The sequence below is a fragment of the Ceratotherium simum genome, chromosome 35 (genome assembly GCF_057802395.1).
Source record: "Ceratotherium simum simum isolate JZ-2026a chromosome 35, ASM5780239v1, whole genome shotgun sequence".
Taxonomy (NCBI): domain Eukaryota; kingdom Metazoa; phylum Chordata; class Mammalia; order Perissodactyla; family Rhinocerotidae; genus Ceratotherium; species Ceratotherium simum.
Window position 1 is genome coordinate 2,937,632 of NC_141934.1, and position 15,748 is coordinate 2,953,379.

Sequence of the window (15,748 nt, forward strand, 5' to 3'; positions counted from 1 at the left end):
TGGGACGCCGCCACAGCATGGCTTGATAAGTGGTGTGTATGTTGGCACCCAGGATCCAAACCTGCAAACCCCAGGCCACCGAAGCGGAGCTCAAGAACTTAACCACTACGCCACCGGGCCGGACCCTCTGTTTTATTCTTAAATAATCTTTGAAGGTGCCCACCCGCTGGCGCAGCGGTTAAGTTCGCACGCTCCGCTTCGGCAGCCCGAGGGTTTACAGGTTCGGATCCTGGGCACGGACAGACGCACCAGTTTTCAAGCCACGCTGTGGCAGTGTCCCATATAAAGTAGAGGAGGATGGGTACGGATGTTAGCCCAGGGCCAATCTTCCTTGGCAAAAAGAGGAGGATTGCATCGGATGTTAGCTCAGGGCTGATCTTCCTCACACACACACAAAAAGAATCTTTGAATCTTGCTATTTCTTTGTATAATCAGGAAAAAATCAAGCTGTCTCCATTTCTGAAGACAAAACACACTGAAACGATGCATTCCACAATGACAGGGCCCTGGAGAAACTGTGACTCGGGGCTCCAGACAGTGTGGGTGGGCCCTGCTCAGGGCAGATCTGCCCAGTGTCGGCTGGGTGGGCGCACAGCGAGGTGCCTTCCTCGTCAGCGGTGAAGACGGCTCGTCAGCACGGATGGGTGTCAGAGACGCAGGGTCGAGGAAGAAAACACGTGGTCCAGCAACCTATACGAAGTTCAAAAAAAGGCAGAGCTGAAAACAGTTGGTCTAAGGGCACAGACAGAGGACACAAAACTACGAGGAAAAGTAGAGATGGTGAACTCGGGGCTCCTGGGGTCCTGGCCATGTTCTGACTCTTCGGTGGTACATGATGGTCATTGGATTCCTACCTTTTAAACTTTCCACATCCATCTTATATATACTTTTTATGGTTGTTATAGTTTACAGTTAAAATAGAAGTACTTCAAAATATTAGCAGTGGCTCTTCTGGGTGAAGTATGAGGGTTGAATTTTTTTCTGTACTTTCCACCCTATTTAGAGTGAGCTGTTGTTATTTTTAAACTAAAGACCAGGATTAATAAACTGTATTTTAAAGGGAACTCAGAAAACAAACCAGGTGATTCTCCCTTATGCTGAGCTGACGCCTGTGTCCTCATAGCTCATCTTCACCCTGTTGCCACCACCTGGGCCTGTAGTTTGGGGGCCCCGGAGCACCCCAAAACTTTCTGCCAGGATGGCCTCGAGTCAGGAAAGCAATCTCTCCCAGGCCTGGATCTTTCCTTCCTGGATTAGCCACTCCAGGTCCTCTGGCCAACTCCAACCCATAGAATGTGCATCCCCAAGAGTGAACCCTCTGTACACTGTGGCCTCTGGGTGACAGTGGTGTGTCAGCGGAGGTCCATCAATGGTAACAAATGCACCACGCTGGTGGGGGGACTGATAATGGGGGAGGCTGTGCGTGTGTGCGGGCAGGGGACTTATGGGAAATCTCGGCACCTTCCTCTCAGTTTTACTGTGAACCTAAAACTGATCTAAAAACATCAAGTGTTTAAATAATCCATTGACCATAGAAGTATGGTTTTATTTCTGGACTCTCAATTCTATTGCATTGACCCATATGTCTGTCTTACGCCTTTGCCACACTGTATTGGTTACTGTAGCTTTTAGTAAGCTTTGAAATTGGGAAGTGTGGGGGGCCGGCCAGGTGGCACAGTGGTTAAGTGCGCATGCTCCACTTCGGCAGCCCAGGGTTTGCGGGTTCGGATCCCAGGTGCACACCCACACACTGCTTGTCAAGCCATGCTGTGGTGGCATCCCGTATAAAGTAGAGGAAGATGGCCAGAGATGTTAGCCGGGGGCTAATCTTCCTCAGCAAAAAGAGGAGGATTGGCATCGGATGTTAGCTCAGGGCTGATCTTCCTCACGGAAAAAAAGAAATTGGGAAGTGTGAGTCCTCCCACTTTATTCTCCTTTTCAAGATATTTTTGGCTATTCAGGGTCCCTTGCATTTCCGTATGAATTTTAGGACCAGATTTTCCATCTCTATAATGGAAAAGGCCATTGGGATTTTGATAGGGGTTGTGTTAAATCCATAGATCAGATTTGGGAAGTTGCCATCTTAACAATGGTAAGTCTTCCAATCCATGAGCACATGGGGTATCTTTCCACTTATTTAGATATCCTTTAATTTCTCTCAGCAAAGTTTGGTAGTTTTCAGTGTACAAATCTTACACCTCCTTGGTTAAATTTATTCCTAAGTATTTTTTTCTTTTTGATGTTATTGTAAATGTAATTATTTTCTTAATTTCCTTTTTCAGATTGTTCATTGCTGGTATATAGGAATAGAAATGGTTTTTCTGTGTTGATCTTATATCCTGCAACTTTGACAAATTTGCTTATCAGCTTTTTTTTGTGGATTCTTTAGGATTTTCTATATATAAGATCATGTCATCTGAGAAAAAAGATAATTTTACTTCTTCCTTTCCAGTCTGGATGCTTTTTTTTTCCTTGCCTAATTTCTCCAGATTGAACTTCCAGTACAATATTAAATAGAAGTGGCAAAAACAGGCATCCTTGTCTTGTTCCTGATCTTACATTTTAGTCTTTCACCATTGAGTATAATATTAGCTGTGGATATTTCAAAAATGCCCTTTATCATGTTCAGAAAGTTGTCTTCTCTTCCTACTTTGTTGAATGTTTTTATCATGAAATGGTGTTGGATTTTGTCAAATGCTGTCTGTGCATCAATTGAGATGATCGTGTGTGTTTTGTTCCCTTCATTCTATTAATGTGGTGTATTACATTGATTGATTTTCATATGTTGAAACATCCTTGTATTTCTGGAATAAACATACTTTGTCGTGATGTATAATCCTCTTAATAGGCTCCTGGATTTGGTTAGCTAGTATTTTGTTAAGCATTTTGACATCTGTATTCTTATAAGGGACATTGGTTTACAGTTTTCTTATGACGGCTTTATCTAGCTTTAGTATGGTGGTAATGCTGGACTCATAGAATTGGTTAGGAAGTGCTTATACTTTTCTGGTTTTCTTTGGAACAGTTGGGGAAGGATTGGTGTTAATTCTTCTTTAAATGTTTGGTAGAATTCCCCATGAAGCCCTCTGGCCCTGGGCTTTTCTTTGTGGAAAGGTTTTTGATTACCGATTCAATCTCTTTACTTGTTATAAGTCTATTCAGATATTGTATTTCTTCTTGACTCAGTTTTGTTAGTTTGGGTGCTTCTAGGAATTTTTTATTTTATGTAGGTGATCTAACTTGTTGATATACAATTGTTGCAAGTATTCTCTTATAATCTTTATTTCTGTGTGGTCTGTAGTAATGTCTCAACTTTCATTTCTGATTTTAGTAATTTGAATCTTCCCTCTTTTCTTCTTGGTCACTCTAGCTAAAGGTTTGTCAAATCGTTGATCTTTTCAAAGAACCAACTTTTGGTTTTGTTCATTTTTCTATTCTCCGTTTATCTCTGCTCTAATCTTTGTTATTTCCTTCCTTCTGCTTACTTTGAGTCTAGCACTTCTTTTTCTAGTTCTTTCAAGTGTAAAGTTAAGCTACGCACTTAGGATCTTTCTTCTTTTTAAATAATTGTAGGAAAAATCACATAACAAAATTGGCCATTTTAACCATTTTTAAGTGTACACTTCAGTAGTGTTAAGTATATTCACATTGTTCTGCAGCAGATCTCCAGAAATTTTTCATCTTGCAAAATTGAAACTCTATACCCATAAAACAACAATTCCCTATACGCTTTTTCCCCCAGCCCCTGGTAACTACCATTCTACTTTCTGTCTCTATGAATTTGACAACTTTAGGTGTCTCATATAAGTGGAATTATATATTATTTGTCATTTTGTGACTGGCTTATTTTATTCAGCATAATGTCCTCAAGGGTCATCCATTTTGTAGCATATTGCAGAATTTCCTTCCTTTTTAAAGTCTGAATAATATTCCATTCTATGTAGATATCACATTTTCTTTATCCGTTCATGCATTGATGGACAGTTGGGTAGCTTCCACCTCTCAGCTAATGTGAATGCTGCTGCTATAAACATAGATGTGTAAATATCTATTCGAGTCCCTGCTTTCAGTTCTTTTGAGTACATACCCAGAAGTGGAATTGCTGGATCACGCTTAGTTTTTTGAGGAACTGCCATAGTGTCTTCTGCGGCAGATGCACCATTTTACATTTCCACCAGTAATGCACAAGTTTTCCAATTTATCCATATCCTGAACATGTTTTATTTTCCATGTTTAAAATTTATAGCCATTCTAATGGATGTGAAGTGGTATCTCATTGTGGTTTTCATTTGCATTTCCGTAATGACTAGTGATATATAGCAGGTTTTATGTGCTTATTGGCCATTTGTGTATCTTCTTTGTAAAAATGTCTATTCAAGTCCTTTGTTGATTTTTTAATCAGATTTGTTGTTGTTGTTGTTGTGTCGTAGGAATCCTTTATGTATTCTGGATACTAACCCCTTATCAAATATATGATCTACAGGTATTTTTTCCCATTCCAGAGGTTGCCTTTTCACTCTGCTGATTATATCATTTGATACTGAGAAGTTGTCAAGTTTGATGTAGCCCCTTTTGTTGCCTGTGCTTTTGGTGGAACAACCAAGAAATTATTGCCAAATCCAGTGTCATGAAGCTCTTTCCCTAAGTTTTCCTTTGGGAGTCTGGGTCTTACATTTAGGTCTTTGATCCGTTTTGAGTTAATATTTGTGTACGGTGTAAGATAAGGGTCCAACTTCATCCTTTTGCATGTGCATATCCAGTTTTCCCAGCATTTGTTGAAGAGTCTTTCTTTTCCCCATTGAGTGGTCGTGGCACCCTTGTCGAAGAGTATTTGTCCATTATGTGAGGGTTTATTTCTGGGATCGCTGTTCTATTCCATTGGTCTATATTTCTGTCGTTATGCCAGTACCACACTGTTTGGATTACTGTAGCTTGGGGGACCTTTCTTCTTTTTTAATGTAGGCATTTCCATTACATTTCCCTCTGAGCACTGCTTTCACAGCATCCCATAAGTATTGGTATGTTATGTTTTTATTTTCATTCACCTCGAATTATTTTCTAATATCGCTTGTCATTTTTTCTTTGGCCCATTGACTATTTAGGAGTGTGTTGTTTAGTTTCCACATATCTGTGAATTCACTAAATTTCCTTCTGTTATTGATTTCTAGTTTTGTTCCATTGCAGTCAGAGAACATACTTTGTATTATTTCAATTCCTTTAAATTAATGAGCTGTATTTTAGATCTTAACATACAGTCTATCTATTCTGGAGAATGTTACATGTGAACTTGAGAAAAATGTGTAATCTTGTGTTGGATGGAGTGTTCTGTAGATTCTTGCTAGGTTTGTAGTTATTAGATGTGTATTATTAGGTGTATTATTCAGTTATTAGTGTTATTCAGCTCCTCTTTTTCCTTATTAATCCTGTGTCTAGATGTTCTATCCATTATTGAGAGTGGAGTATTGAATTCTCTATCATCGTAGAACTATTTCTCCCTTCAGTTCTGTCAGTTCTTTCTTCACGTTTTGGGGCTCTGCAGTTAGATGCAGATATGTTATTTGTTTTATCTTCTTTTTTTTTTTTAATTTATTTATTTATTTCCACAAAGCCCCAGTAGATAGTTGTATGTCGTAGTTGCCCATCCTTCTAGTTGCTGTATGTGGGACGCGGCCTCAGCATGGCCGAGAAGCGGTGCGTCGGTGCGCGCCCGGGATCCGAACACGGGCCGCCAGCAGCGGAGTGCGTGCACTTAACTGCTAAGCCACGGGGCCGGCCCTGTTTTATCTTCTTGAGGACTGATCCTTTTATCAGTATATAATGTCTTTCTTTGTCTCTTGTAGTAATTTTTGTCTTAAACTCTTATTTTGTCTGATATTAGCATACGGTCTCAGTCACCTGCCCGAAGTCTGAGACTTGGACAGAGGTGGAGCCGGGACTAGAACCCAGGTCTGTCTGGGCTCCAAGCTCAGCATCTTACCACAAGCTGTATTCCAATCCCAAGGGCAGTCAGCTCGATGACCTGCAAGGTCCTTCCAACACTAAGAGTGCACCTGAGAAGCCCTCCAGGGTTGCTAAAGCATCTTCATGCATGTGTGTCCTTCCAGGCAGTTTGTGACATGGGCAGAGCAGGGACTGACATCTTTGCCTTTAAGGGGACAAGGCTTAGAGACATTAAGGAAGTGGTTCAAGGTCACACCAAGAGAGCATCAGAGCTGGGATTAGAACCAAGTGTTGGGTTCAGTCCCTCACCACAGAGTTTCCAGGCACCAAGGTTCTGGGTTTCTCATGATTAAGATCTACCCACCCACCCAACTGTCTATCCACCCATTCATCCACCCAGCTACCCACCTACCAATCCACCCTTAGGATAACCCTTAGGAGCAGAACAAACAAATAAAAAATGCTGGCATTTCATTTAAAATTCAAGAAAGAGGTCTAGGAACGAAAAATTAACCAAAGTGTCAAACAATGTCTTTTACTATATGCACTATTTAGCATGTAACATTTTACATGCTAAACACTCCACTCATCCATCCACCCACCCATCCATCATTCACCCATGCGGCACATCCATCCACCCACCCATTTCTTGCTTCCTTCCCTCATCCACCACTGTTTGTTAAGAGCCTTGAAGTTAGCAGGCACTGGGCTGGGGATGAGATGAAGAGTTTGCAGACCCAGGAAGGGGCTGCACCTCTTGGGGGGCAGCAGCTTTTCCTTTGTCAGTGAGGATCCTGGAAGGGGGATGTGAGGTCCCTCAAGTCTTTCTGATGACCTGAGGAGTGTCCAATGTTGGCATTTCAAATAGAATCAGAGAGAGCATGCTACAAGATTTACCTACTGAGTTTGGGTCCTGGGCTCCCCTGGGTTCACCTCTGGACATCATTACTGGGAAGTGTATGCGGGAGCACGCGAAGAATAGAATCTGGGCATTTGCAAATAATCCGTTCACTGGCAAAGGAAGGTCTAACTGTCTACGGAACTTGGATTCTGGACAGTGAGTTTGGGAAGTGGAAAGCACTTCTTTGCCAGTGCTAGGCCTGGAACTGCCCTCCACATGGCCCCCAAATTCCATCTAGTGCAGGTTTTCCTGGATATGGATATTGGAAACCTTTCCTTTTTCAGTATCAGCAGTGTATCTCATATTTTCCAGTCACCACAATATCTACTTTTGAGCCACTACATCTATTCTTTACATTTTTAGTCTCAGTGAATGGTGATCAAGGACCCCTGACTATCTGTACTCTGCAGTATCCACAACAGCAATTCTTCCAGAAATATCTGGGGAGGAAATAAGAGTATATATGCTCAAAAAATTTACACAGGGGGAAAATAATGTGTCCTGTGGTTAATGAGATTCTCTTGTGTTCACACATTATAAAATGTAAAGAAGAATAAAATAGTGCCCTTAGGATCACAGATCAGAATTTTAATAGTCAAACGCTACTTTTAAAATGTTACATGCTAAATAGTGCATATAGTAAAAGACATATTCTTTGACACTTTGGTTAATTTTTCTTTCCTAGACCTCTTTCTTGAATTTCAGATTAAATGCCAGCATTTTTTATTTGTTTGTTCTGCTCCTAAGGGTTATCTTACCTGTGACTCAGTTCATGATTGAAACAAGCATTTTGAATGGATCCAACGGACTGTGTTGTTGACTAAATGGTAGGAGCATAAAATCTCATGTGAAGCAGAAGGTAAATTTGAACTCAGTAAAGAAAAGGATAAACGTATGGGTAGTCTCTGGAACTGGAAGGCCAGTGTGCTGTGATCTTTACCACAAGGATCATTTTCCAAACATTTCACTCTACCTGCACTTACCTAGCTCAACAATGCTGTAGGTTCTACGGACGTCGTATTTTTCCTGCAATAATTTAACACGGTTGGTCACTCCTTTCAGCCTTAATTCTCTGGTCTTGCCTTCCACAGAGCTACACTCCTCTCATTTCCCACCAAACAGCTGATTACTCTTGAGATATTTTGTGTTGTCATGGACACTCTTTTCCAAAGTCATTTCCTGCACCATGGATATGGTGAACTCGAGGTAAGTTTTCTGTTATTGCAATTGCCCTAAAGCGCTGAAATGGTGTGTATTCTGGAATCACTGAATTGCTGAGGAGAAAATCCAGATAATGAGGAAGGCGAAGGTTTTTTGCTGGCTTTGGTCTGCAAAGCCATCTGATTCCAGTTTCCTAGTGGGATAGAGGATTTGGGGTGCGGTGAAAGAAATTTATATTCCGGGTAAAGAACTATGGCCGTGTTCTACAGTCCCTGAAGACTGCTGTGTTCCCTTTCGGTGGTGTAGGGATGTGTGCATGAGTATTGAGGGGTGTCTGTGTGTGGGTCTAAGTGGGGTAATTGTGAATGTGTGTGTGGAGGGGGTGAGAGAGAGAGAGTGTGTGTGTGTGTGTGTGTGTGTGTGTGTGTGTGTGTTTCCGTGGGAGATATGTCTCACTTACACAGCATAATTGCCAGGGTTACTTTTCTCGAATAGGAAGGAAGAAGGGAAGGCAGGGAGGGAGGCCGGCCGGCCATCACCGCTGTATCCTTTAGAAACATTAACTCCTTCAACACTCACCGCACACATACCTGAAGGTTTGCCCAATATCCCCACTCCTCAGATGGAAAAACCCAGGTGCAGATATGAATGTGCCCCAGTCTCAGGCTCCTAAGTGGAAGAGACAAAATATGTACCAGGCATGTGGCCCCAGTGCCGGTAGTCTGCACTCCTGACCACCTGTCACTCACCAGTGGAACCATCCGTCACCCTACAAGAAGTTCCAGCGTCTGTGTGTGCCTAGAACTACCGGAGCCATCAGAGCCCCTGAACACTGTCGGCATCGTAAGGTGGCCTCAGTGGTCACATAAGCCAAGGTAGCTGTCGAGCGGGAAGGCCCAGCTACCAACGCCGAGTGAGGATTCCCAGGGCGTGCAGGACGGTGAAGATCCTAACGACGCCAGGCCCAGGAGTGGGAGCCCGCAGTCAGCCCGCTGCATCTGCCACGGGTTCGGAGTCGCTAAAGAGGATCAACACACACGACACAGGCTGGGACAAGTTCTACTCGCAGAAGGAGCAGCGACGCAGCACGGTCAATGTCTAGTGCACGCTGGTCTCTCACAGCCAGCGGTCCCTCCCGAGGGCCGTTGCGGGGCAGTGGGCTGCACACGCCCCTCTCGTGCCACAGGTGAAGACCCCGTCCCCTTCCCGAGGGGGCACATGTACTGGTGGGGCTGGCCAGGTGCCCTCTGACCACACACTGAAGCCACACAAGGAAGTTCACTGTGTACCCAGAACAGGGGAAAGGTTCTCCTAATAAGCAAGGAGAATCTGGGTCAAGCAACAGTTCTGCACCTGGCTTCCAGTCCCAGCACACCAAATGGGCGATCCCAGAGGCCACGTCTCTCGATGGCTGCTTTCCCAAGAGTAGCTATAGGTGCATTTTATGCCGACTTCGGCATCATCATTAGTGTGAAAAGCACATAGAAAGTCCACATGCTCCTGGTCAGCTCACAGACTCTGAGCGTGGAAGGCACCACGCAGGAAAACCGGGTCACCTTCTGTCAGTTCTGGGTCACTCTTGGGTAGCTGGCCCAAGCAGGTAAGAATCAGTGAGTTAATTTAGTGTATTTGGCAACATTATCACCAGGAGCCCTAGAAATCCTGAAATCCTGTGAGCTACACACCCTGGGGACAGCGACAAATCAGAACTCAGAGTGCACTTGGTTGTTAGCCTGGTGCCCATCACCCTTGTTGCAACTCTGGTGCAGCTGGGTTAGAGAGCCCCGGGCTCACCGCATACCTCCCCCCCGAGGAACTGTCCACCACTGCATTGCCACTGGAGCAAGGGCAGCCCCTCAGCCAGTGAATACACACATGTGACAAAGAAAAGCAAGCTGGAAGTAAAAATAGCATATGACTAATAAAGCTTATTTTAAATGGCAGTATTTCAGTATTTTCATCAAATGTCTTCCATATTTGATTATCTTTATGACAAAGGATTAGTGAACAAGTACAACAGAATGTGTTGCCTGTTATTAAATCTATTCCACCAATAAAAGTTTGCTTTTAATCAAGTGTGAACGGGTCACCCCAGTGGCGCAGCAGTTAAGTGCGCTTGCTCCGCTTCAGGGCCCGGGGTTCGCAGGTTCAGATCCCAGGCGCGCACCGATGCGCCGATTGTCAGGCCATGCTGTGGTGTCGTCCCATATAAAGTAGAGGAAGATGGGCACAGATGTTAGCCCAGGTCCAATCTTCCTCAGCAAAAAAGAGGAGGATTGGCATTGGATGTTAGCTCAGGGCTGATCTTCCTCACCAAAAAAATTAATAAATAAAATTTAAAAAAATACCAAGTGTGAAACCCCACACAACAGATGATAAAAGCAGCAGCAGCAGATCCGTGGAGACTGAAGTGGTCTGGGGAGATGTCAAGAAGATCGTGGCGACAAGAGGAGCTTCACCACAGGTGGGAGGGGCGATGGGACTCTGCCACTGGATCACAGCATGTGGCTGAGAACCCGGCGTAGACTGACTAATTCTCGTTGCTGTACGTTACCTTGAACCCAAGGACTCTCTTTCCCATTTCTTTCCTGCTCCCCTCCTTTCCCCTCCTTCATCCACCAAGGAGGACGGCCCAGCAGCAGCTCAGTCCGTGCTTGATGACCGACCCCCTCCATACGCACCAGCCCTGCGTCCACGTCCTGCAGAGCTCCCTGCGTAACTCCTGAGCAGACCACCCCCAACTGACAGTGCCTGTCTCCTCCCGCACCCCTGAGGGCCTGCTGGAGGAGCTTCCCCGCGACAGGGCAGAGCAAGAGGCGCCATCTGTTGCCAAGGTAAGGTCGCTTTCTGTGTCTGACAGAAATGCTGGTTCTTGGTTTCTTTCCTTTTCAATCAAATGCACGTGTGAAAGCCTGACGGTGTACGTTAGGGATCACACATACAATGTCCATGGGGGCGCTGCTGAGCGAGTCTCTCACCAGCTGACGCCCGGTCCACAAGGACATCTCCGAATGACAGCGTCAGTTATCAGCTGTATGAGCCTTTCGCTCAGCAGCAGTTTTCCTCCTTGGGTTAAGGACTTTGCCATGGCCAACCAGAAGGGACTGGAGACACCCCCTCTGCGAGAAGCTCCTGCCTTTCCCACAGGCGTCCTCTGCTCTTGCTTTTGGGCCTTTGACTCTACCCTGGTCTCCCAGGTGGTTTCCCAACGTCACCAAGAGAACTGAAGAGCTGTGCAGACAACACCATCGTCGTCTCATCCCCAGCGTTTTCTCCTCTCTCATCGCAGGTGGCCTCAGGAACAAGCAAAAGTGGGGTGTGTTCTGGAATCACTCACTTGCTGAGGAAAAAACACACTGGCTTTAGAGTGGAGAGCGGCCTGATTCTGGGTTCCAGCTGGGACTGGCCAGGCGCTGGGTCAGCAGGGACAGACACATGATGGGGCCGGACACAAGGAGGTTCCCAGGCCTGTTCCCCTGGGGCCAGGAGGGACCAGTTTCTGTTTTTCACCTGCTTCTGGAAGTCACCTGTCAACCAGACCTTGTCTACACACTGTTGGCCAAGCGTTGTCTAGCCCAGAAACATTTAAACTGAAGAGATCTCACACCACATGGCCAGGGCTGCTGTAGAACATTCTAGTAGCAGAGGAGGTGAGAGGGGCATGGGCTCCAGTGCAGGGTGAGCTCAGCAAAGAGATGGGGGCTGATCTCAGGTCGAAGTGGTCCTTGCTGCTCCCTTTCATGGCCTGGAGGTCATCAGTGAGAGTTTCTCTGGAAGGTCTTGGAATTCTCAGGCCCGGACTCTATCTGTGTCCTCTTACTCGTGGGGACAGGAGCCCTGGCCATGGTGGTCGCTGCACAGGCACCCTGTGTCTTCCTTATCCCTCCTCACCCCAGTGCTCAGCTCTGGACAACCCCTCTCAGGCCCCAGTAAACGTCTGATGACTACAGCCCTGGGCTGGGATCTGGTCCAGGTGTGGAAATGGTTCCCCTCAGCTGGTCCAGGCCTATAGGGCCCCAACACTGAGCCAGGTGCCTGCCCAGGCCCTAATACAGAGCAGGGGGGAGAAGGGGCCTCCTGAAGACAGTGCAGTGTCCCTCCCTCCCCATGACCCCGCTGTCTGATTCTGTCCAGCACAGGTGGGCCTGGCCTCACTCTGCCCCTCTGCTTACAGGTGGCCCCTGCTGGGACTCCTCTGGGACCTGGTGTTGACCTTACCGTTTGAGTGTCCCCAGGGCCTCAGGTGGTGCCTGGCCCATGTGCACGTGTCCAGGAAGAACCTACAAGTGAATGGTCAGATCGGGCCACAAACTGCTCTGCAGGAGCGGGCAGGGGAGGGAGGCAGTGCCGTCCTCGTCTGCGGATTGCAGAGCTGCACTATCCAGTGTGGTCGCCTCCAGGGGGACGTGCGTGCTCGTGTTTAACCTATTCGAGCAAATCAAATGAAGCGTCGGTTCCTCGTCACAGCCACATTTCAAGTGCCCAGCAGCTGCACGTCTACAACACAGAACATTTCCATCCTCACGGAACATTCTCTTGGGCAGCTCTCTGAGCCTGGCCCAGGGTCTGTTCACTGAGCTCATTTAACCCACAGCGTGTGCCTCACAGCTGGACGTTCAGGTTTATCACATGGGGACCTGAGCTGTCATGACCCGGGGGACTGAGGACTCGAGTTGGGGGTGTGTCCTCTCTCTTATTTCAGGGTTTGCACCTGTGACCAATGTCTCCTTGAAGGGCTCTGTCTGCACAGAGCCCATGGGAGGTCTAGAGCCCAGAGCAGTGCGCAGGGTGATGCTGCATGAGCCAGCAGGGCCTCACCTGGAGCGGGAGGGCTGGGTGAGCCCCCTCTCTCATCACTTTCTTGTGGATGTTTGTGTCTCTAGAGATTGGATTGTCGACAGGAGGGGTGACTTCAGTGGTGAGGGTGAAGACCCTCCAGGTGGGAACATCACTCAGGCGGGGCCAATGGGAGAGGGTTCCCGGAGCATCTGGCTACACCTGCTGCTTCGGAGACTGAGGAAGAGGGCTGTGAAACAAGGAGGAAGGAGGAAATACCTTGTGCTCTTCTCATGTGTTAATGACATGAGAATCAGAGCTGTCACGTCTGTTGGTTGGGTGTACTGTTTGTAACCATTTCTTGCTTTGCTACTTAAAGTTTATCTTTCCCACAAGACCTGCTCCTTTTTGCTTCTGCCTCTGCAAACACCGAAGCCCGTGCTTGTGCTCGGTGAGCGCCTCTTGGGAATGGAGCACGAGCGTTATTGGGCTGGTTGTGGTGCTGACCTGTGAGGGAGGGGTCTGGTGGGCCCTGCTCTCTCGCAGGTGCTGGAACGGGAGATAGTTCTCCGCCTGTGTCAGGTGGTGGTGAGATGGACCCTCTCCCTCCACACCTTCAGGTCGTGCCGCACCTTCCTGTCCCGTCCTCTGTTCACTCCTGGTTTAAAGCGCACTCCCAGGGTTGGTAACACGGAGACTATTTCCTCTCAGCCTCCTGCACGTGCTCCCGGATCCTTCTGGAGAAGTGAGCGGGGAGCACATCCTGGGGCACATTTCTTGCCTCCACTCCTCACCCAAATCCCAACTCCCAGACTAGGAATAAAACCTGCACTTGCTTCCATCTGGGAGAGGCCCCTGTCCAGCTGCCCTCAAGATCCTCCATGGGTGGCAGGAATTCTAAAAGATTCAGTCAAGGGGCTGGTGGGCTTGCTTCACACACTGGCTCTCACAGCCCCATGACTTGGTCTCCTGGGATTCACCAGGCCCAGGACAGACCTCTGGGCCGTGGGGCCAGGGCGTCCCTGCTCCTCTCAGAACCCACAGCTGCAGCCAGACAGCGCCGCCTCTGCTCGCCCACAGCCCAGCCACGCCCACCCTGTGACGTGTCCTCAGGCCTGCCCACGGCCCTCCCTCCCAGTCCTTCCAGGACGTGCTACAAACCCTGGCAAGTACCGTGTATTTACGTGGCCACACCTGCTGTAGGACCCCTGTCGCCTCACTGCAGACTAAGGGGAATTGGACGAGTTACTTTACCTCTAAGCTCGTGTGCATCCTCTCTAATGGGCAAGGGAATTAGGGGGGTTAGGGGTGTTGTGACGGTCAAGTGTCTCCAACTACCGAAGGTCGTAGCAGGCGCAGGACAGTCACTGGACATGAGGAGTTGGTTGTAATTCTCTCCCACAGGGCCCATCACAAGCCCAGGCCCAGGACAGGTGCTCCCTGGTTTGGATGGAGTGGTTAACCGATCAATGGACTGACAGGGCGGGGGCAGTATATCCTTGATCTCTCCACTGATGTTCCTGTAGTAGAGAGAAAAAGGTGGTGGAGGTTGACAAGGAGAAAGGAAATGGACAGGAATCTGGAGAGGGGTCAGGCTGGTGGTGAGAGAGGCAAGGAAACGTCATGGACAGGACGTCATGGAGACAGCGACGCCTTCTTGGAGGAGCAGGATGACACGGGCACTGCTTCCTGGTCACTGTTACAGGATCTGAGGGGGATAGGGGCCCTGGAGGTCCTGGACCCACTCCTCACTGCAGAGCTGAAGCACTTGGGGCCAGGCGAGAAGACCGTAGAGATGAGGACAGAGTTGAGTTCTAGGTCGGGCTCCATAATCCCAGGAGCAGCGGGGCCCGAGTTCTCACTCCACTCTAACTCAACCCTCCCTCTTCCCAAGGCCGCTCCAGGCCGCTCCGTCACCATCCCTGCCCTTGCGCAGGCACAAGCCTGTCACATGTTCTGGGGATTAGGATACAGAGACCAGCCATCTGCATGTAATTTATTTCCTACTTCTGGCTCTTTCTTATTCTATTTATTTCCTTCCCATAAACCGCTCTGTGTAGCTCTTCCCCATCTCCTCTTTCTGTGATTCTCATCCTGAAGGACCTGGTCTCATCGAGGCACTGGAGGTCCTTGCATCTCAATGTCTATAAATCTCTCTGCAGCCCGCCCCACCCACTTTCTTAGCATCGCCCTGCTCCCGACCCCAGTCTGCACCACTGAACCCTGTGAGCAACCCTGAATGGCTGGGACGGAGCTGGGCCCAGCCTGCTAGGGGCCCCGTGACGTCTGGCTCTGCCCTGGGCACCCCCACACGGGTGCTGTCCTGCCCCGGGGGGCTCTGGACTTGCACAATTGTTTTCTGCCTTACAGTAAGAAGGTTACACAATTTAAAAAAAGATTATCCTATCAGGAATCTGACTCCAGAGAGCCTCTTGTCCTGGAGTCAAGAGAACGAACCAAGAAAGTAAAAGAAGAAAAAAGACAAGAGGAAACATGAGTGAGGAGAGCGGAGGAGGATGAGCAGACAGTGAACGAATGCACTTCAGGAAAACCAGAACCCCGAGGAGGGCTCTGGGGTGGCTGCTGCTCCACATGACCGTGCAGGGGAGAGTGGACGCTTAGACCAGTGCAGGCACCTGAAGGACGCCCTGAGAACAGATCCCGGGGGACGGAGACCCAGGCCTCACGAGCCGAGCTGGCTAGGCTGAGCCCCGCACCGTCTGTCTGAGCTGGGAGGAGGCCTTCAGGAGGTGCAGGTCACACCGTGCTCTTTGTGAGAAGTGTCCCTGCAGTGGTTCCACGTCCTAGGCCGGCAGGACCCAGTCCTGCCCCTCAACCCTCTCAAGGGGAGCGGGAGCCTCTCAGCTAATCTGTGTGCTGAGATGGCATGAGTGGGCTTGGCCTCCCCGACTTCAGCCTCCTGGGGAAGGGTCAGGAGGACAGACACACCAGGCTCCTCCTCATGCAGCA

The 15,748-nt window shown here is 48.1% G+C and overlaps 1 long non-coding RNA gene and 2 pseudogenes across 1 annotated transcript; 1 reads left to right on the forward strand and 2 right to left on the reverse strand.

Moving 5' to 3' along the window:
* LOC101387609 (cationic amino acid transporter 4-like) overlaps positions 1–15,748 on the forward strand; it is a 351,414-nt pseudogene that overhangs the window by 263,442 nt on the left and 72,224 nt on the right.
* LOC101395905 (sphingomyelin phosphodiesterase 4-like) overlaps positions 1–15,748 on the reverse strand; it is a 55,161-nt pseudogene that overhangs the window by 25,789 nt on the left and 13,624 nt on the right.
* LOC147912408 (uncharacterized) lies at positions 132–9,326 on the reverse strand. The gene is made up of 3 exons (XR_015549918.1): positions 8,752–9,326; positions 8,593–8,671; positions 132–690 (listed from the first exon to the last, which is right to left on the reverse strand). It is a non-coding gene; the product is annotated as an uncharacterized LOC147912408 (long non-coding RNA).